The sequence below is a fragment of the Rhinolophus sinicus genome, chromosome 18 (assembly GCF_057876585.1).
Source record: "Rhinolophus sinicus isolate RSI-liver-muscle chromosome 18, RSI-T2T, whole genome shotgun sequence".
Taxonomy (NCBI): Eukaryota; Metazoa; Chordata; class Mammalia; order Chiroptera; family Rhinolophidae; genus Rhinolophus; species Rhinolophus sinicus.
This window is the reverse complement of record NC_142518.1, coordinates 27,701,847-27,721,996: the sequence shown is the minus strand read 5'-3', so window position 1 is coordinate 27,721,996 and position 20,150 is coordinate 27,701,847. Positions and strand designations below refer to the sequence as shown.

At 37.2% G+C, this 20,150-nt stretch overlaps 1 pseudogene; it reads left to right on the top strand.

Annotated features, from left to right (window-relative positions):
* Window positions 1–14,981: 14,981 nt before the first annotated feature.
* Window positions 14,982–16,268, top strand: LOC141569571 (protein FAM47E pseudogene; annotated as a pseudogene).
* The last annotated feature ends 3,882 nt before the right edge of the window (window positions 16,269–20,150 follow it).

The following is a 20,150-nucleotide window of genomic DNA, read 5'->3' as shown; positions in this document are numbered from 1 at the left end:
GAGCTGAATTTAGCCTCACAACTGACAAAGCTGTGGTTGCTATACCAGGCAACATGGAAGAGTAGGGTATGACTAGTTCCAGAAAATCAAAGTATATCCTTGTGTTTCCTTTATTAGAGGCCCTGGTGCACATGTTCTTACCCTAGCTTGGGTCCTAGTTGGGCATCTAAGGTTCCAAGGTGAATATTTCATTGTCCATGATGTTGCTGAATGTCAGTGTGGAAATCATACACATGACTAGAAGACTTTGACTCAGACCTCACATTTGACCTTCGATAATTCAGTGACCTGGAGTTTTCTCAGTGATAAAATACATACAGTAATACTTCTGGGTTTCTCTACATTCTAAACCTCAAAACAACAACAACAAAACACTATAAAGATTGTGATTAGGCCTTTTGAAAACTTTAAGAAGCTACACTAACACAATTATTTTTAAGGTTCTCCTGAATTCCTTCTCCTAAAAATTATGGATTTGAAGTCATTTTTTTTTTGAAGTCTCATTGTTGTTACAAAATCCAAATTCTGTTTGCTTCTATTCATGTCTGTATGAAAACTAATACCAATGTAGGTAATTGCTGCAGTGGAGAAACTTACATAACTTCTCCAAGGACAATTCATTTCAGTGGAAGTAGTCATCACCAATAAACAATAGGAGGCCTTACTACTGACTCTTATTTTGCAAATACACATTTGAATCCTAAGCAAAAGCTAAGATTGAGGTGTTTTTTTTTTTTTGAAGGCTATCAGACTGCATAAACACCATCAAAAAGTTTTCTTGGCTTCTTTCCTTTGTACGTTTGTAGCACCCTTTTTCCTTACCCCTTCCCTCCCCTCCTTCACAAATATATGCTGAGTATCAATTCTGTGATGTTGGTGGCATTAGGCACTTATATGAAGTAATCCTTGAATTCTCACCCAAATTTGAGTTTGATGATATGGTCTCCATTTCACACATGAGGAGACATGCTCCTTGAGGTACAAGATCACATAACCAAAATGTGGAAAAGAAGGTATTCAAGTATGTGTCTTCTGACTATTAATGTGTGCTATTTCTGTGACACATGCATACTCTTTACTGCACTTTTAAAATCAAGGAAGAGAAAATCCTGATTGTAATGAATTCAAGAAAACATGGGAGATGAAGAAGCGGAAAGAGTGATTTATAAACAACTTTATCTGGCAATTTTTTCTGGAAAATAGAACAAAATATAGAATGGTAGCTGGAGAGAAAAGTTTTGTCAAGAGAATTTTTATTTTGCTTTGTTTGATTATTTCAGATGATGTAAGTGATAAGAGCCCCCTTTTTTTGCTTTTTGTTTTTTAATAACTGTAATTACCCCGAAAAAAGAAAAAATAACGGGGCAAATTCAGGACACATATTTGATTAGGCAAAATGTGGAGACCTAATACACAAATGAAAGGTTTTGCCTCGGGAGAATAAAGAGTTCATCCTTTGTTTCAGAAGGAATGGAGAATATGGGTACAGAGGTAGCTGGCTAGGTGGATTTGGTGATGGGAGGAAAAGGAGGTTCTCACTTTACATGGAAAAAAAATACATGGTTCTTCCATCTGACCACCCCTCTACCCTAAATAGGTTAGGTTCTCCATTGCCATAATCCTGTGTGTTTCCTTTGTTGCTCTCATCACAGCTGGAATTGAATAATTACTCATACAGTTACTTGCCCTGTCTGCCAGATTTTAAGTTCTGTGAGCACGTGGGCCATGGACTAAGGGTGTCTTCTTTGCAGCGCCTGATGCAGTACTTTGCAAATAGCAGGTGCACAATATATGGTTTATCAATGAATGCTTCATTTTTATTGTTACAAACAGGCTGAAAAGAACTAGTGCCAGGGCTGAGATGAAGTTATTGAAAATCCCAACTAATAATCTTTTAAAGTCACATGATCTCACATGAAATGCCCTTCTCATTGCAAAGCAGCTACCTAGAAGAATGTGATTAATAGTCTGTACTAGTGCTGTCCAATGGAAATATAATATGAGCCTCATATAATTTTTAACCTCCTACTAGTCCATTTAAAATAAGGCAATGAAAAACCCAGGTGAAATTAATTTTAATAATACAATTTATTTAACCCAATATATCCCGAACACTAACATTTCAACAGCTAATCGATTTAGGATTACTTAGGAGACATTCTAACATTCTTTGTTTCCATACTTAGCCTTTAAAATCCCCTGTGTAACTTACATATACAGCAGATATCAATTTAAATTAGCCATCTTTCAAGTGTTTATTATCCACATGTGACTAGTGGCTATGTTTTTGGACAGTGCAAATCTATACTTTCTTCAATTGTGTTGGAAAAATAGAAGGCATGGACAAATAAATCCATGTTCCAGTGACATAGATGGTAGACCAATTATCCTTTAAAATTGATATTTCAAAAGTTGTTATCAAAGAAAAATAATTGAGATGTGGAAATGAATATTTGTAGTAATAATAATCAAATAAAAACAATCACGGAGGACTAATAACTATTTTTTCTTGAGGTATGATTGACATGTAACACTATATTTTCAGGTATACAACATAATGATTTGAAACTTGTATATATAGTGAAATTATCACCACAGTAAGTCTAGTTAACATTCATCACCATATATAGTTATAAAAATTTTTTTTCTTGTGATGAGGACTTTTAAGATCTCTCTTAGTAACTTTCAAATATGCAGTACAGTATTATTAATTATAGTCACCATGCTGTACATTACATCCCAGGGCTTACTTCATTTATAACTGGAAATGTGTAACTTTTGATCACCTTCACCCATTTTACTCATTCCCCTATCCCCCAACCCACCTCTGGCAACCACCAATCTATTCTCTGTCTATGAACTCGGGTTTTTGTTTTGTTTTGGTTTCTGTTTGGGGTTTTTGGTTTTTTGGGTTTTTTTAGATTCCACATATAAGTGAGATCATATGGTGTTTGTCTTTCTCTGTCTGATTTATTTCACTTGGCATAATACCCTCAAGGTCCATCCATATTGTTGCAAATGGTAAGACTTCCTTCTCTTTTATGGCTGAATAACATTGCATTGTTTATATATACCACAGTTTCTTTATCCACTAATCCATTGGTGGACACTTAGGCTGTTTCCAGGTCTTGACTATTGTAAATAATACTGCAGTGAACATGGGAGTGTATATATCTTTTCAAATTAGTGTTTTCATTTTCTTTGGATAAATACCCAGAAATGAAATTGCTGGATCATATGGCAGTTCTATTTTTAGGTTTTTGAGGAACCTCCATCCACTGTAGGGATGGTGTCTTTGGCAGGGGTGGAGGGGGGAATTTAGAGTTCAATAATAAAAAAAAAAGATGGCACTCTGGCTAGAGCAAGGCAAAGGGAGAGCACTCACATGGCACCCGCCAGTCTCTGTCCCAGAGAACACTCCCGTAGACGCCCAAATGTGTGCTCCAAGACAAGCAAATGAGCCTCTCCCACACAACATCTGAGTGCCCCAGGATCAGCCACTTCTGTGTGGGCCCTGGGGCAGGTGAGTCCCAGTGTGTGAGCCGTTTGAGAGCCATTTCTCAGATTATTATTTGTTTGTGGATCTCGTGGATGTGCACCACATTGGTTTTCAAAGCTAGATGTTTTGGGAGACCGTCTCTCAGGTGTTTGTCTTAAAAGTTGAGGTGCCAGATGTAGGGTTCAAATCCTTCACTCAGGAAGAAGCTCCAAGTTTTGAGTTCCCTTCCGACTCTGGGTCACCGAGCTAAGGGTATGGTTTGTGGTGATGTTGTATCCCAGCCTCTCCTACTTGCTTCCATGTAGGCCTTCTCTCATTCATCTGATGCATAGAAGTTGCTCTGCCAGTTTTTAGTTTTCAGTTTGGAGGAATATGTCCCATTTGTAGCTGTAGATTTGGAGTGTTTGTGGGAGGAGGTGAGTTCAGAATCCTCTTACGTTATCACCTTGAATCAGAACTTCTAGTGAAAGTTTGAAAGTGCTGTACATATTAACTCATTTAATCCTCACAGCAACCCTGCTAAATAGATAGTATTGTTGTTGTTGTTATTATTATTCCCATTTTACAAATAAGGAAACCGGAGTACAGAGAGATTACAAATGTGCCCAAGTTCACTAAGCTGCATGCCTTTTATTAATATTATTTAATTAACTAAGTTTTATATTTAACGTTATTAAGCATTATCTACCTTATGCAATTTCACATGTATTTTCTCATTTAATTTTTTTTATACTAAAAGAATAAAGATATTTATTAAGCATTGTAAGTTCCATTCAGTAGCCTTCAATGCACCACACCACAGCCCATCTACAATCAGTCAAGCCCAATGGCAGTTCATTCTTGCACAATCCACGAGCTAGGGCAAAACACCCGTCAACTTACAGTAGGATCCTACTCAGGTCTTGTGGGCAAGGACTGGGGAATTATGTCTCGAGTCTGATCACAAATGTGTGATAAAAAGCATCAGGAGAATTGTATGAAACTGAATGAGAAGTGATTCTGATTTCAAAGGACATTGTTTAGAAACATTAACAAAAACATCACAATGATTTACGTGTACCTGCTTCTACTAAATTCTTGATGGGAAAGTTCTCAAGAACAAGCAATTTGTTTCCTGCTACAGAAGGGGGTTTGGTTTGTTTGTTTTATTTTTTTGAGGATTTTTATTAAAATATAGCTAACCTACAATATTATATTAGTTTCAGGGGTACACCATAGTTATCCAACATTTATCAACCTAAAGAAGTGATCACCATGATAAGTCCAGCAACCGTCTGATACAATTATTGTATTATTGTACAATATTGTACAATATATTGTATTATTATTGTAATATAATACAATAATAATAATACAGTATTATTGACTGTATTCCTTATGCTGTACATTACATGCCCAAGACTTATTTCTTTTATACCTGGAAATTTAAACCTCTTATTTCCCGTCACCTTTTATCTCCCTTTTAAATTTTTGAATTACAGTTGACATTCAGTATTATTTTACATTAATTTCAGGTGTACAGCATAGTGGTTAGACATTTATATAATTTAAGAAGTTATCCCCCTGACTAGTCTAGGACCCACCTGGCACTATCCATAGTTATTACCATATTATTAACTATACACTATGCTTTACTTTACATCCCCATGACTATTTCCTAACTACCAATTTGTGCTTCTTAATCCCTCCATTTTTTTTCACTCATCCTCAATCCCCCTCCCATCTGGCAATCATCAAAATGTCCTCTGTATGTAGGAGTTTATTTCTGTTTCGTTTGTTTGTTTATTTTGTCCTTTAGATTCCACAAATAAGTGAAATCATATGGTATTTGTCTTTCTCTGTCTGACTTTTTTCACTCAGCATAATACTCTGTAGGTCCATCCATGTTGTTGTAGATGGCAAGATTACTTTCTTTTTTATGGCTAAGTAACGTTCCATTGTACATTATCCATTCATCTATTGATGGACACTTAGGTTGCTTCCATATCTTGGCTATTGTAAATAGTTCTGCAATGAACATATAGATGCATATGTTCATGTGAAGTATTGGATTTCTTTGGATAAATACCCATAAGTGGGATTACTGGTCCTTCTTTTTCTCTTGCTATAGCCTTTGTTTTAAAGTCTATTTTGTATGGTATATGTATTTTTTCCAAGCTATTCAATTTTCATGAAATATCTTTTCCATCCCTTTACCTTTAGTCTATGTATGTCTTTCAATCTGAAGTGAGTCTTTTCTAGGTATATGTAAGGGTCTTGTTTTCTCATCCATTTTACCACCCTATCTTTATTTTTTAAAGATTTTTATTAAAATATAGCTAGCCTACAATATTATATTAGTTTCAGGTGTGCACCATAGTTATTCAACATTTATATAACTAAAGAAGTGATCACCATGGTCTGTCCAGTGAACATCTGACACTGTACCACACTATCAAAATATTATTGACTATATTCCCCATGCTGTACGTTACATCCCCATGACTTATTTGTTTTGTACCTGGAAATTAGAATCTCTTATTCCCCTTCATCTTCACCCCCCTTTTTATATTTTTTATTCCAGTTGACATTCAATATTATATGCATTTCATGTATTCAACCACCCTATCTTGATTGGAGCATTTGATCCTTTTACATTTAAAGTAACTGTTGATAGATATGTAGTTATTGCCATTTTATTATTCATATTTTTTGTCTTTTTTTTTGTCTTAAGTCCCTCTAACATTCCTTGTAATACTGGTTTGGTGGTGATGAACTCCTTTAGCTTTTTCTTGTTTGGGAAGCTCTTTATCTGTCCTTTGATTCTAAATGTAATATATAAGGCCCCGAGCAGGTTAAATGCTGAAATCTTTCTATGAGACCAAAACTACATTTACATCTTGCACAGTCATCTCACTTTTCAAACAGTGTTAAATAGTTTTTAGAGGTTGGAAAATGTGAACTTATTTAATAGTCAAACTATGGTAATTAATTTTTGCACAATAAGCTAATTTTTGTTAATGTTGTTTCAGTGTATTTTTAATGTTGTGTCGAAGTGCTATTAAGAAGGTTTGAATAATTATTTAAGATGCTTCATAAAGGTGTGTGGAGTAAGCTTTCTTTCTGAGTAATTTTCTGTGACAATCGCTTATCCCTTTGGTCTCATGGTTTATATTCTTTGTAGTATAGCTTACCAACAAAACAAGTGAGAGTTCCTCGGGGTCAGCTGACACAAAACCCTGGCGACTGTGATAGTAGCAATATTGAAAGCACTCTGCATATTTTTAGCAATAAGTAAATTGCTAAAGATAAAGAGAAAGGATACACGGGAGAACAAAAGGAGCCATGGGAAAACTTGTGAAATACCCTTTCATTTCAACAGATCCATAGATATACAGAACAAGCTGATGGTTGCCCAGGGGAAGTGGGGTGGGGAGTAGGAATTTAAAAATTTAAAAACCACTCTAAGCATCCTGTTTCCTGAAGTTTTCCGCACTGCCTTCTCCACCCTACTCGCTTCCTGTACCCAATCCTGGATTCCTCACATCCTTGTTCTGTGGCCTTGGACAAATTATTGGCCTCTCTGAAACTCATTTCCTTATCTCTGAAATATAAGTAAAGCACTTAACACACAATTTCTGGCATATGGAAGGCAGTCAATAAATGGTAATTCTTATCCATTTCTATCATTATGATTATTTCTATTATGGATGGTAGAATTCCAGGTATTTTATGGTATACTTGTCTGAGGCTTTCAGATAGCCCTAAGATTAACCATGTAGGCAAATGTCAGGTAGGCTGGCCCCAAGTGGCCTTCGAAGATGGGACCATGATAGCTGTCTGCCCCTTGGCGTAGGCAATAAGAGTTTACAGACTATAGACAATTTAAAATAATAATAATAAAACTGACTAAAATCTGTCTGCATTTTATTATCGCTATGCATAGCCAAACAGTGAAAGCAATAAGCCTTCCCATGGGAGCAGACACTCTCACTGCCTGGCCTTGATACAACACTGGTCTGGCCTTGAGGCGTAATATTGCCTTTGTCCCAAAACAACGAGAAAATATTCTCTGGGATTCTGATACTAAATTGAGCCCACTTTGGAGTTCAGAAACAAGATCCATATTGATTTGTCAATTTTGGCTAAGCCCCTCCCCCCACCGCACTCCGGTTCAAGCTGTTGTTTCTCAGTCTACTGTGCAGGACACAGTTCCCTGGCCCATGCTGGTATTATGAGCCTTGTGCTCCCTGGGCTGAGGCATTCGGTGGCCCACTCCCAGCAGCTCATCGCAGCTCACACCAACCTCTGGCTGCTCACAGCAGCCCAGCTCTAGGGAGAGCTGTTGTTCACAATCTTAGCTGTAGAGGTCCATGTGGTTTTCGAGCCAGCGACCTTGGTGTTAGGAGCATGGCGCTCCAACCACCTGAGCCACGGGGCAGGCCCGGCTTTCACTTTTATATCCCACATATCAATGAAATCATATCGTTCTCGACTTCTGTGTGACTTAGTTTGCTTACCATAATAATCTCAAGACGTATGTAATTTTATTAACCACTGTCACCCCAATAAATTTTAATTAAAAAAAATTAGTACTGAAAATTTTTCTTTGGAAAATATCACTTTCCTTTGAAAAGTCCAAGTCTGTGTCCACAAATAGTTTTATTGGAACATAGTCATACACATTTGTTTATGTATTCTCTATGGCTACTTTTGTACTACAACGAGACAATTTAGTAATTGTGACAGAGATCATATGGCCTGCAAGGCCTAAAATATTTACTATCTGAACCTTTACAGAAAATTTTACTGACCTCTTTAATCTATTATATGTATATAATGATTTCATACTAATGAAATGATAAGGAAGATTTGTTATATATATAATGGAATATGGCACACCAATAAAAAAGAATGAAATCTTGCCATTTATGACAATGTGGATAGACTTAGAGGATATGCTAAGTGAAATAAGACTGAGAAGGACAAATACCATATGATCTCACTTATATGTGGAATCTAAAGAACAAAATAAACGAACACACAAAACAGAAACAGACTCATAGATACAGAGAACAAACTGATGGTTGCCAGATGGGAGGGGGTTGGGGGTGGGTGAAAAAGGTGAAGGGAAATATAGTCAATAGCATTGTGATAAGTTTGCACTGTGACAGATGATTACTAGAATTAGTGGGGTGATCACATTATAAAGTATAAAATCGTTGAATCACTATATTGTACACTGGAACTAATATAACCAATATAATATTGTAGACCAAGTATACTTAAATATAATTTTAAAAAGATTTTTAAAAAGAATAAATGACCAAATGGATTTAAACAAAGTTGTATGTTCAGGCCATAGCTGAGGAATGATACCTAATCTGTAATTTGTGTACTAGAGACATTTTTGTGATAATAAAAGCTACAAAATATCAGAATTTTTAAAAAAACCCACCTAATATGGTATAGTGAGGCATTGGTATTCCTTTTGTGGATTTTAAAAGGGACGTGTATCATGAACATTAGGAGAAAAAGTAAAATAGAATGGTATAAAATTTAAGGAAGAATCTAAGTTTTAGGAAGGGGGCTATGACCCACAATTTTTAATGATGAAGAACAATGATAAGACGGTGATAAAGTATTGGATGGTTAAGAATTCTTTGGTGACTTTTGAGAGGGTAGCTTCATAAATTTGTGGATACAGAGCTAATAAAAATAAATGATATTTCCTGTTCAGCTTAAGACAGAGAAAAAGGGACCAGAGTTACCCTCTGAAACAACAACAAAATGAGGAAAATATAAGACAATAGTGTGTAAGACACTAGACATCAGGCAGCAGATATTAATCCCTGAGAGTTAGGAAATAAATGAGCTGAGCCCTGTAATTGCTACAAATATGTACTGAATTTCTGGGCCATGGATCAGGGACGGGGAATCCAGGAGGAGACCAACAGTGACTCTAAATCTATGAGATGAAGCTAAGAGAGACTTTTAGAGAACAAGGTGGGTAGAGTTCTCAGTACCGGAGAGGATGACTTTATGCAGAGAGATAACTCCAGAAACATTCAGAGCCCCACCCCCACCCCAGTTGTTCTGCTGATTATCCATCAGCTCGTGCTTGTGAGGAAGGTACCTGAGGCCAGGAAAGGACCATCTAAAAAGATTATAAGTAACAGTGCCTGGCCCTCATCCCAGGCTTGGAATAGTGAGTGTTCCTGCCAGCCACGCTGGAAAACCTCAAGATTCACAGGCACTGCACGGTGTACACATGGAAGGGTCTTGTCTCAGCAGTGGGGAATAATTTGCCATAGATTGAGCACTACTCTGCCGATAAAATCCTAAAAAGGACCCCAAAGGATCAGACCATTTATAAGCAACTTAAGAGCATCCAGGATCAAAGTTTTAAAATATTTATAAAAATACAAAGCTATCTGGCACCAACCTCCATAAAATTCACAATTTCTGGCATCCAATAATAAATTATTGGTGTGAAAAAGGTAGTAACATGCTTCTCATAATACAGAGATGAATCAATCAATCAAAACCAACCCAGAATTAACAGATGTTATAATTAGCAGGAAAGAATACTGAAAACAGTCATTATATCTATATTCCAAATGTTCAAAAAATTAAGTAGAGACATGGAAAATCAAACTAAATCAAACTTCTAGAGATGAAAATTTCAAAGTGTGAGATGAGAAAACATATTGTAAGGCATTCATGACAGATTAGATATTGCAGAAGGAAAGATGACTATTTAAAGATTTAGCAAGAGAAATGAGCTGAAATGCAACACTGAGTAAAAAAAAAACAACATTTAAGTGAGCATAGCATCAATGAGCTGTACAAAACTTCAAGCAGCGTAATATATGGATAATTGCAATCTATAAAGAAGAAGAGGAAGAAAACAGGATGGAAAACACATTTGAAGGAATTAGGGCAATTCCCCTCCCGAAATGTGAAGGAAAGTACAATCACAAAAATTAAAAATGTTCAACAAATGCCAAGCACAAGAAACATTAAAAAAAAATGACACCATGGCACATTATAATCAATTTGCTCAAAAATAATGATAAAGAGAACAGCCAGAGGGGGGAAAAAGACACATTACGTATAAACAAACAAAAATCAGGATGACATCAGACTTCGCATCCAAAATAAAACAAGTGAGGAAACAATGAGCCATGTTTTTTAAAGTATTGAAAGAAAAAACCTACCATCGCAGAATTCTATACACAGAGAAAACATCTTTTAAAAATCTTTTATAAAACCAAGGCAAAATAAGAAAAATTTTATACATATAAGAAAGGAACAAATTCATCACTGGGCGAACATGTAGTGCAGTATGTTTTCCTTCTCTCTGAAGGAAAATGATACCAGATGGAAATACTGACCTACACAAGAGAGAGAAGAATAATGAAACTGATAATTACATGGGTAAATATATAAGATTTTTATATGTTAAAATCTGTTTAAGGAAAGTAATTTAGAAAGTAGTGTAAAGGTTATAAAATATATACAAACTAATGAATGACAACATACTGTAGACTGAATGTTTGTGTCCCCCAAAATTCATATATTGAAACCTAATTTCCAGAGTGATGGTATTTAGAGGTAAGGACTTTAGGAGGTGATTAAGTCATAAGGGTGAAGCACTCATCAATGGGATTAGTGCCCTTATAAATGAGGCCCTAGAGAGATCCTTCACCCCTTCTGCTATGTCAGGACACAGCAAAAAGATGGCTGTCTATGAACCAGATACCAAATCTGCCTGCAATTTAAACTTGGTTTTCCCAGCAGCCAGAATTGTGAGAAACACATTTCTCTTCTGTATAAGCCACCTGGTCTATGGTGTACTGGTATAGCAGCCTAAAAGGACTAAGACTGAAATTGGTACCAAGAAGTAGGGTGTTGCTGTAACAAATACCTAAAAAATATGGAAGTGACTTTGGAATTGGGCAATGAGTAGAGTCTGGAAGAGTTTGCATGCTGGGAAAAGTTTATATTACCATGAACAGATCATTAAGGGCAACACAACAATAGATCAAAGTTGGGAGGAGAAATCAATCAAATAGAAAACAGAAAAAAAATATTGGGAAAGTAAACAAACAAACAAACAAACAAACAAACAAACAAAAACGTGTTTCTTTAAAGAGAGATTAGTAAAATGCATTCTTCTCTAACCAGTCTTATTGGGGCTGGGGGGAAACACAAGAAAGAAGACACAAATTACAAAAATCAACAATAGAAGAGATGACATCACTGCAGATTCCACAGATATTTAAAGGGTAACAGGGAAATAGTATGGACACATTAGGGCAATCATTTTGACAACACAAATAAAACATATTACTTGGAATACAAAAAACTAACGAAGCTCATTCAAGAAAAATTGGATAATCTAAACATCCCTATATCTATTAAAGAAATTGAATTTGCAGGGAAAAAAAACAAAAACAAAAGAAAAGTAAAAACCTTGCCACAAAGAAAATTTCAGGCCTAGACGACTTCACTGGTTACTTCTACAAAATATTTAAAGGAGAAACAATATCAATTTTACACAAATAGTTCCAGAAAATGAAGAGGACGGGATACTTCCCAAATCATTCTATGAAGCCAGCATTACCCAGATAATGAAGCTAAACAAAGGCATTAAAGGAAAAGAGACACCAGATATCCCCCAGAAACATAGATGCGAATATATTTTGGAATATTTTAGCAAATGGAATATAACAGTAAATGCAAAGAATAATACATCATGACCAAGTGGGCCTTATCTCAGGAATCATAAGTATTTTTACCACTTGGAAATCAAACAGTGTAATTTATTATGTTAACAAGCTAAAAAGAAAAAGCTACATGAACATCTCAGTGGGTGCAAAAAAAGCATTTGATACAATCCAAGAATCTGACACAAAGCATTTGTCACAAAGCTTCAAAACACTAGGACTAAAAGGGAACTTAAACAGAAAAAGAGCATGTACAAAAAACCTAAAGCTAGCATCATACTTAATGTCTTTCCCCCTAAGATCAGGAATAAGACAAAAATTTCCACTCTTATCACTTCTATTCAACATAAGTAGTTTCCATCCAGTTCAATAAGGCCAAGTAAAAAGTTATTCCCATTGGAGAGGAAGAAGTGAAACTCTCTTTGTTAACAGATGACATGACTATTGACAGAAAATTTGACAGACTATAAAAAAGCTACTAGAATTAATAAGTGAGTTTACAAAGTTTGCATGATACAAGTTCAATATATAAAAATCAGTTACATTCTGCATATTAACAATGAACATGGAAATTAAAAAGTGATAGGTATAATTTTCTTAGCTACAACACAAAAAGAACAATCCATAAAAAAAGAAATTGATAAATTGGACTTCATCTAATGTAAAAACTCTGCTCTTTGAAAGACACTGTTAAGAAACTTTAAAAAACAAGCCATAGATGGAGAAAATTTAACAAATCAGGTAGTTTATAAAGGACTGGCACCCAAAATATGCAAAGAACTCTCAAAACTCAATGAGATTTCTTCTTTATGGCTGTATAATACTCCATTGTATAAATGTACCAGTTTTTTAACCTAGTCATCTACCGATGGGCATTTCGGTTGTTTCCATGTCTTGGCTATTGTGTATAGTGCTGCAATAAACATAGGGGTGCATAAATTTTTTTGAATTAGAGTTTTGGTTTTCTCTGGAGAGATACCTAGGAGTGGAATTGCTGGATCATAAGGTAGTTCCATTTTGAGATTTTTGAGATACCTCCATACTGTTTTCCATAGTGGCTGCACTAATCTGCAATCCTACCAACAGTGCACAAGGGTTCCCTTTTCTCCACATTCTCACCAGCACTTGTTGTTTGTTAATTTATTGATGATAGCCATTTTGACTGGGGTGAGGTGGTATCTCATTGTGGTTTTTATTTGCATTTCTCTCATGATTAGTGAGGTTGAGCATTTTTTCATATGTCTGTTTGCCGTCTGTATGCCCTTTTTTGAAAAATGTCTCTTCATGTCCTCTGCCCATTTTATAATTGAGTTGTTTGGTTTTATTTTTGGAGTTGAGTTCAGTGAGTTTTTATAAATTTGGGATATTAACCACTTATCGGATATATCATTGAGAAATATCTTCTCCCATTTAGTAGGATCCCTTTTTGTTTTATTGATGGTTTCTACCATTTACAACAACATGGATGGACCTAGAGAACATTATGTTAAGTGAAATCAGTCAGACGGAGAAAGATATATACCATATGATCTCACTTATGTGTGGAATCTAAAGAAAAGAATAAATGAATGAACTAATCAGAAACAGTCTCAGAGATATAAAGGAAAAACTGAGGGTTGCTAGATGGGGGGTAGGGATAAGGGGGAAGGTGAGGGGATTAGAAAGTACACTCAGTAACCACAAGATTGCCACGGGGTTACGAAAATCAATGTGGGGAACGTAATCAATAATGTTGTAAAGATTTTGTAGGGTATCCAATGGACACTTATCCCATTAGGGAGACCACCTCAGGGAAGATGTAGATGCCTGATCATTGCACTGTACACCTGAAGCTGAACAATAATGAATGTCAACTACAATTTTATATATACATATATATAGTTACAAGAAGCAGAATACAGCATTAGGAATAGAGACAGTGGAAATGTAATGGCTGTATGCAATGTCAGAGGGGTAGTGTATGGGGGGAGAGGGGTTGTCACTATGTGAGGGATATAAATAATTAATGTCTAACTGTTACATTGTTTTGTGCACCTGACACTAATAAAAAAATGTTAAAAAAAACCTCAATGAGATATCAAGCAACACAATTTACAAATGTGCAAAAAATTGAGTAGACTCTTCACCAAAGGAGAGATGCAAATGGACAATACGCACATAAACAGATGCTCAACACCAATAGTCACAGGGAAACGCAGATTAAAACCACAGTGAGATACCACGACACACCTGTGAGAACAGCCAAAACTAAAATGAGTAACCAACCACAACGAGTGTTGGGGAATATGTGCAGGAAGTGAGTACAATTCTCATACACTGCTAGAAGGAGTATTGAAAAGTACAGTCACTTTGGAAAACTTTGGTGTTATTTTTGTTTGTTTGTTTTTTAAACATTAAACACCTGTCATAAGCTTCCCACCATTCAACTCGTAGCTAAAATTTACGCAAGGGAAATGCAAGTCCGTGCCCATACAAAGATGTGTACATGTGAAATATTTGTGGCCGCTTTAGCTGTAAAAGCCTCAACCTGGTAACTTTGTTCATCCAAAGGCGAGTGGCGTGGATAAATTCCGCTGTGACCCTGCAGTGGACAGCACTCGAGCACAAAAAGGCATGCGGCCCATCCTGGGAGACTGCGGGCTGCGCAGGGCGCGCGCCTTGACCCGCCTCCAGAAAGAATCTGGCCGCACGTGGTAGCGGTCTCCTAGCGACGGGAGAAGCTGGGACAACAAACGGCTGAAGCCGCTTGTCGCCCTGGCACCAGCGGTACCATGGAGGACAAGAAGTGGCTGTTAAGGCCTCAGCCGCGGCAACCAATGCCCCTGGGCATGAACTATAAGCCCTGGTATCAGGACAAGTTACCTTCCAAGTATTTCGCACAGCACAAGAACAAGCTTCTGAAGTTCCCCAGCTCCCTGGACGGCCGGCGGTGGGTATTTGTGAAAGAGGGGCTGGACGACTTCAGGACGGGATGTCCACCTTGCAAGAATCTCATCACTCGCGGCCCTACGGAAGGTTTTCTCCCCATTATTGCTCATAGAATTCCCAAACCTGCCCCCCAAAAGAATCGGGTAAAGCTGCCCAACAAGGCAGACCTGTTTTCCACACTCTCACCAGCCCAGCAAGCACAGAAGGCATTCGTAGAGGACATCGAAGCCAGCCTGACCAAGCATCCCTTGGCTCACTACCCGAATCTGGAGGACGTTCTGCCTGCCGACCTCCTATTAAAAGTGCTGAAAGTGCTTGATCCTCACAGGAAGCTGGAGGACACATGGGCCTATTGTCAGGGCACCAAGAAAAGAAGGAAGTCCCCCACAAAACTCTGTGAAAGACGTCCTACCAAAGTCTACCTGGACCCTCCCAAGGAAACTCCTCTGTTACGTTCAGACAATTGGCTTCTTGGGGAAAAGGAAAACAAGAAGTCCAGCACAGAGGATATTCCCCAAAGTCCTCCTCTTCGCAAAACAATACCAAGAGAACTTACTAAATTCTGCAGATGGACTGATACTTTTGGAGACTTGGGCATTGATGAAGAGTTCATCATGAATCATGTGACATTTGACATTCGCGATGATTACAAAGTCACCTATGATACCGGCAAAATAAAGAACATAAGCCAGGTTCCTTTGGGAATAAAGTACAGCAAACAGCTGGATCAAATGAAAGAGAGAAAATTCTCCATAGAGGAAGAAAACTTGGAGAGTGAAGACCAGAAACCACCGGATCTTCATACACCCAGCCGGGTGAAGATGAGGTATGGAGCATGGTACCTGAAGCCCAAGTTGTGGACAAAGCTAATAAATGACGAACCTTTGATTGACCCCAAAATCTTACTTGAAGCTCAAGGTGCGAACCTGAAACCAGACATTATTGATGATCTTTATGGAACAATTGCCTTTAAAGATTTCATTGTAAGCAAGGGCTACAGGATGCCGGATGTGCTTGAGAAGGTGTTTATCAGGAAAGGATGGACTTATGATGCCGTTAAGACTCCACTACACCGAGTAAAGATAGTCAACTTAAACGTGGAAGATGAAGATGCACAGGGAGGCGATTAGACAGTTTTCTATTTACTACTTACCTGGCTATCTCTCTCATTCTAACATCAATCAGAACTCATGATGAGTGTCCCACTGTGTATGGACAACCTTGATTCCACAACATCTGTAATTTAACACCTAATGCTTCTAAACATTTCTAAATAAACTTCTGCTTAGGTTCACCAATCAACTTGTTGCGATCAACTATGTCGTCCCCTTTCTTCACTGAGGTTTCTTAGTGTCTGAAGTACTGTTTTGGCCGCTTTGAGCACTCTAATATTTTTTCTTTTTTTTTTTAATTAAATTTTATTGGGATGACAGTGGTTAGTAAAGTTACGTGGGTATCAGGTGTACAATTGTGTAATACATCATCTGTATATCACATTGCGTGTTCACCACCCAGAGTCAGTTCTCCTTCCATCACCATACATTTGATGATTTAAATATTCACAGAGACTATTCCTTCAAGTCCTGGCATCAGCTTTCAATCTCATTACCTCCATTGGTCGTGTCCGCATCTCACCAGACACTGATCCCCACAGTCAGACTCTAGACTTAGTTATTGGCGATGAAGACACCAACTTCAAATCTCAATTTCATTATGGTGGCTTCTGCCCCCTGCTTCTCACCTTGTTGACTACCCTTTTTCATATTCTTAAATCTCTAATTCTTCAATTCCAACATGATTTCCAATCCAATGACCATTACTTACCACCCTTTCAGCACGAATCATACCTTATGTTTTCAGTTCCTTTCTTTCCCAGCTTAGATTGCATTGTCCACTACTATCAGTTCTTTGAGTATAGTTTTAACTCCTCCTTTCTTTCTCACTCTTATATTCTTCTCATAGAACCCCAACCCTGGTTAAATCTTAATCTCTGTCATTCTTGTGCCAGTGCCCCAAACAATTAAATATGGCTAGAGAAAAGTACGCATCATGCTGACCGCTTACATATATGGCATAAATCTTAGATGAGCCTCAGCACTAGCTGAAAGTCCTATTCCATTTCCATCATCAGTATATTCTACCACTTTCCAAAATGACCATTTTAGTTCTGTCATCAATTACCTAACACGCTGTCTCCATTCCTCCCTCTCAAAGCGCTGCTTTTTACTCACTGATGAAATAAAAATAGGTGACTAATATGATAGTTAATGTTGGAGATGCATATCTTGCATTCCAATCCTGCTCTGGATAAAGGAAATATGTTATATATAATATTCCATTGTGTGTGTGTCAAAAAAGAAGGAAATCCTGCCATTTTTGACAACATGGATGAACCTGAAGTAATAAGCTAGACACAGAAAGACAAATAATACATGATCTCAATTATATGCAGAATATAAATAGTCAAAGTCATAGGAACACATAATAGAAGGATGGTTCCCAGGAGATGGGGGTGGGAGAAATGGAGTGATGGTCAAAGAATACAAAGTTTCAATTATGCAAGATGAGTAAGTTCTGGAGACCTAATTTATAGCAATGTGACTAAAGTTAACAATATTGCATTGTATACTTGAAACTTATTAAGTGGGTAGATCTTTAGAATTCTTTTACACCACACAAACACACACACACACACACACACACACACACACACAAATGAGGAAATGGTAAGAAGAAAATGTGAGGTGATCCATATTGTAATTAGCTTGACTGTGGTACTTATTTTACTATATATTATATCAAATTATCAAGTTGTGTACCTTAAATATATATTAATACAATTTTATTTGTAAGTTATATCTTAACAAAACTGGGAAAATTAATGTGTTCAATTTGAATGACAACTCAAATTTATTTGCTTAGCACAGCTATATATAATTTTCAACAGAGGAGCAATTTCCCACTGTGTTAAACCTTGAAATGTATTTAAAGGGGATAAAAAAAAATACCGGCACTTTACAGTCACTTCCTGGTGAAAATTGCCTTTGAAATAATTTATGAAGTGGGGAAAATGGAATTTTAATAAAATGAAATATAAACCAGTTTCTGGTAAGATCTACTGTTTATACAATAGGGGATATTTAGTGTGTAAATATGTTTAATAGTATACTTTGTGTTATGTTAGCATTTTTATTAAAGACCCTAGAGCATTTTAAATAGGCTTATTAAAATGTTATGTTCTCTTCTGATTAAGGAAATGCTCATATCTTATACCTGATATTTCCCTCACAGTTCTAGAATAGTTACAATAGAGAATTTTACAGCAAATGAATCAGACTGTTAATTGGAAATATAGAATTAGTCATTCGGATGACCCCAGATCAGAAATTTTTAATCCAAAAACACACATTTAAAACATATTACCATCCTAAAAGATGAATCAAATCTCCAGCAATGATTGCTGAGTGCTGCCTCTCTCAGAGTTAATAGTCAAAAGTTTTTCTAGCTATGAAAACAATAAGAGGACCCCTACCCCCACCTCCAACACTCAGACCCAATAAAACATGTTAAGACACACAACGTCAGAAACCCTGGTGCTCTTCCTGGTTGCTGTTTTGCTATCACAAATTTACACCATTATCATTTAACTTAATTTTTCCTAGGTATCCATCTGTCGGAGGGGTGATTGTGACTGGTTATGAAAGACCTAGGTAATATTTATTAATTTTCTAAATTAGATTATGACACTACTGTGTTTCCCCGAAAATAAGACCTAACCAGAAAATAAGATCTAACCAGAAAATAAGCCCTAGCATGATTTTTCAGGATGACATCCCCTGAACATAAGCCCTAATGCGTCTTTTGGAGCAAAAATTAATATAAGACCTGGTCTTATTTTCAGAGAAACATGGTAGGCAGCAGACTTGCGTGTCTGGTATTACCTTTAGAAAGCATTTTCCAAATCTTAATCTATGAAGTGTCAGCCATATTAAGCCAATTGAGAATTATTTCTTATCCCACTCATGTAAGACTTTATGCTCTTAAGCTTACTTCTCAATGGTATGAGGAAGAGCATAGGGGAAGTTTAGGGAAACACTGCCCTTTTCTGGCTAGGAAATCCTGGGAGGAGGAGGAAAATGAGGGAGACAGAGAAAGAAGGAATTTCTCTTGTGTGGCTAATCTCCCTATTTGTGGCTGTAGGACATAGGAAGGAGGCACTTTTGATAAATAAGGATAACATTAAAGGCTGAGAAGGAAGGTGTTGCTTTCACTCTCCATTGAGAGAGCTAGGAAAAGGTCACTTCTTGGGCTGCCCCTCTTCCCACTAACCTTGAACAAGACTCTAGGAACTTGACCTTTTAGTGGGATCTGACAGAGGGGAGCCCTGAAGTTTTCCTTTCCCGAACCAACCCCGTTCCCAATGGCACAGACATTGGGTTGAGATCTGGCTGGCCTGATCGGGAGCTCACTGTAACTGTTGAGCCAGCAGATGTGATGGGGGATCAGTTGCCATCAATTACCTGTTACCAGTGAAGACCAAATTGAGGTCCAATTGTTCTGACCAAGTTAAATGACACCAGATCACTAACTGAACCAATCAGATACTTTAGCCATGACTATCAGCAAGGTTAGCCACACCCATGTTATCAGTGTGAAGTCTGTCCTCTCCTTATGTTCCCTGTCCAGTTTCTCACACACTAATCCAGTTCTCTGCCATTGCTCTGAGTGCTATCTCTATAACCCTCACATTTATCAGTCCACCAGCTCCTTTCTGTTTTGACTTGTGCCTTCCAAGCTTAGACCCCATGAGTAGCTGTGTTAATGATGAAAGTCCAAATTTTGTGTCCTATGTACAGTCAACAAAGTTAAGTTTATTATTACAACATGGGTGAGTAAACCATGAGGAACAGTGTGACACTCCAATAAGGAGTTGGGGGATAATTCTAGGATTTGGGCTTATGCTAGTTGATTTCAGGGAGGCTCCAAGAAAGTGAATGTCTGTCTGGAGTGCA